Source organism: Grammomys surdaster, unplaced genomic scaffold (assembly GCF_004785775.1).
Source record: "Grammomys surdaster isolate TR1022 unplaced genomic scaffold, NIH_TR_1.0 118533, whole genome shotgun sequence".
Taxonomy (NCBI): domain Eukaryota; kingdom Metazoa; phylum Chordata; class Mammalia; order Rodentia; family Muridae; genus Grammomys; species Grammomys surdaster.
Genome location: NW_021614890.1, coordinates 86 through 3,421, shown reverse-complemented (window position 1 = coordinate 3,421; position 3,336 = coordinate 86). Strand labels below are relative to the sequence as shown.

The window sequence follows — 3,336 nt, the reverse complement described above, 5'->3', positions numbered from 1 at the left end:
ACTGGTGGCTGGAGACAGTCCAGCAGTTAAGCAAACTTATTTGCAGAGGATTTGAGTTCAGTTCCAAGCATCCACATCCACAGCTCACAACTGCCTGTAACTCCAGTTCTAGTTCCCACGTCCTCCTTTGGCCCACACATAAGGTGGGCTGGAGAAACGGGAAATGGCTCATCGGTTAAGAGCACTGGCTGCTTTTCCAGAGGTTCTGAGTTCAATCCCAGCATCCACATGGTGGACCACAACCATCTGTAATGAGATCTGATCCTCTCTTCTGGTGTGTCTGAAGACAGCAATGGTGTACTCATACATAAAATAAATAAATCTTTAAAACGAAAACAAAACAAACAAAAAAAATCTTCCCAAAAGCCTGAGATGTGTGGTTCTTCAGCAAAGACTCCAAAGAAACTCATGGACGTTAAACTGGGAGACATCCCAACCCCAAAGATGGAGCACTGAGTTTATACCCAATAGTATACAATATCAACCAGCGCAAAGAGCACACCTGGGTTAACATGGTGCTGGCACCCGCGTGTTCTTCAGCTACTGTCTTTCTTAGTAGAAACACATGCATTAGTGATGTGCAGGTCCCAGAAGGGCTGGTATAGAGGACTCTCTGCACTCCTAAATTACCAAATGCTCAGTTCCGTTCATGAACTAAGGCTGAATCTTCATATCCTGACTGAAAACTAATATCTAATAAAAAAGTAGCTAGTAAATGTGGAAAAATACACACACAAAAAAAGAACTTAAGAAACCAGATGGAGCCAGGCAGTGGTGGCGCACCTTTAATCCCAGCACTTGGGAGGCAGAGGCAGGCAGATTTCTGAGTTTGACGCCAGCCTGGTCTACAGAGTGAACAGCCAGGGCTATATGGAGAAACCCTGTCTCAAAAAACAAAAACAAAAACAAAAAACCAGATGGAAAAGAATGACAAAGTGTCGTAGCTTGGGGCTAGAGAGAAGTCTCAGCAGTTATGAAGACTTGCTGCTCTTGCCGAAGACCCGGGTTTGCCTCACAGCACCCACATAGCAGTTTCCAACTACCTCTAACTCCAGTTACCGCAGGGTGTCCTACTCATTGGTCTCTACAAACTCTCACAGAATTGTGTTGCACACATGAACTCACATAGGCATACACACACACAAATAAATAAATCTTAAAGAAAAAAACAAAGAAAAAACTTGAAGCTTACATCATTTCAATGTACTGTATTAGGTTCTTTGAATTTACATATTCAGGATAGAAAAAAATCAGAATAATTTTTGATACAAACATAAAAATAGAGCACATTTATTAACAGTAGGAAAACTATGATAACGCATTAAATCTCACATAATAGACACAGCCCAAAAAGCACAAGAAACTTCTTGATATTCTGATGCAGTCTCATCAAAGACTGTCCCATACACACTTTAACATACACACACATAAAGCATTCATTTCATAGGCAGGAAAAAAATGACTTTTGTCTGTCACTGAAATAGAGTTCCTGGTTTTCAGCTTTGATTATGCACTACAGATAGACTTCAAATATTTTTAAAAAAAATGTTAACAATAAAAGCTAAGCATGGTAACACTTTTCTTTAGTCTCAACATTAGAAGAAGTGGAGACAGGTAGATCTTTCTGAAATGAAGGCCAGCCTGCTCTACATATCAAGTTCACTGCCAGCCAGACCTACAAAAAAATGAGACCCAGTCTTTACAAAAAGAAAACCAACAGCAAAAATCCAATATTCATTCCTAAAATAAACATCTTTATGTATGTGTGTGTGTGTGTGTGTGTGTATATATATATATATATAACATCTTTTTTAAATATCCTATACAATGGCGAATACTTAGAAAGCTCTGGATTTTAACAAGGCTGACCAGCTAACTTGCTTGCTTGAACAATTTTCAATTCCCCTGGGAGTCACAGATGCTTTGGATCCATTGTTCTGGTGTACAGAGAGTTCTATTTCTTTTTCCTCTTCTTCGGTGGCTCATCTTCAGAGCTGCTCTCGGTGCTGCTGCTACTGCTGGAGGAGCTGGAGTCTGAGTCCGAGTCAGAGGATGAGGATGAGGAGGAAGAGGAATAGGCTGAGGAGGAGGAGCTAGACAGGCTTTCATCTGAGTCACTGTCCTCTGAAGAGGAGGAGGCAGATGTCTCACTCTCTGATGAAGATTCACTGGCCGAACTGTCACTGCTAGAGGTACTGGAACTCGAGACACTCTTAGACCTATTAAAGTCACACAAAGTGCACACATGGGAAACTGACATTTAACTCAGGGCTTACAAATGCTCATGTTGAGCCCCCGAAGCTAGCCCTAGGGCAAATGTCTAGAGATTGCCCAACTCTGAAATCCTTTACAAACTCTCTGTCATTTCAGCAATTCTCTTGGAGTTCCTAAGGTGTACTTCCCAAACTACGATACACTGAACATGCTGGCACAAGCCTGTGATCCTAAGAGGTAGAGACATGAAGGTCAGGAGGTCAAGGTCACGCTCAGCAACACAGTAAAATCAAGGCTAGTCTCCCCCCCCCCACATACACACACACATACACACACACAAAGAAAAAAAAGAAACACAAGGAGGACATGGTGGCTGTAACCCTAGCACGTAAGAAGTTGAAGTAAGAGGATCACCATGAGTTTGAGACCTGCCTGGGCTACAAAGTGAGATCTAGTCTCCAGAAAATAAAACAAGGGCTAAAGGGGAGGCTCAGCATTTAGAGGCTTTACTGTTCTGTCAGAGGCCTGTCAGGGAATTCAGATCCCAGCACCCATACCTGGCAGCTCAAAAATACCAATAATTTCAGCTCCAAGGGATTCAGAATGTCCACTTCTGGCATCTAGAGGCACCCCTATACACACATATACATAAAATAAATCTAAAAAAGCAAAACAACAACAAAAAAACCATAAAAACAAAACAAAACAAAAGCAAAACCAAACAATAAAATATCCCACACAAGCCAGGCAGATCTCTGAGATTGAAGCCAGCCTGGTATACATAGCCAGTCAGTTCTAGGCCCCAGGGCTACATAGTGAGGGCATCCATGCCTTGACTTTAACAAAAACATTGTATTTTCATTTATGTCTTTATGTGGTATGTATGCATACATAAGCACATGCCATTATGCATATATGTATGTCTGTGCATGAAAATCAGCAGTCAATATCAGGTGCTCTTCTCAATCGCTCTACACTTTGGAGAGAGACGTTCTCATTGAACCTGGAGCTCACTGACACAGTGGAGCTGGGTGCTCAGTGATTCATTGGGATCCGCCCATCTCTACCTCCCCAGCACTGCGGCTGCACGAACCCCCTGCTGCTGCACCTAGCTATTTGCTT

General features: G+C 42.2%; 1 long non-coding RNA gene across 1 annotated transcript; it reads right to left on the bottom strand.

The window, feature by feature from the left end:
- Positions 1-1,188: 1,188 nt before the first annotated feature.
- LOC114635843 lies at positions 1,189-2,869 on the bottom strand. Its single transcript, XR_003713536.1, has 2 exons — positions 2,772-2,869; positions 1,189-2,219 (listed from the first exon to the last, which is right to left on the bottom strand). It is a non-coding gene; the product is annotated as an uncharacterized LOC114635843 (long non-coding RNA).
- Positions 2,870-3,336: the final 467 nt, after the last annotated feature.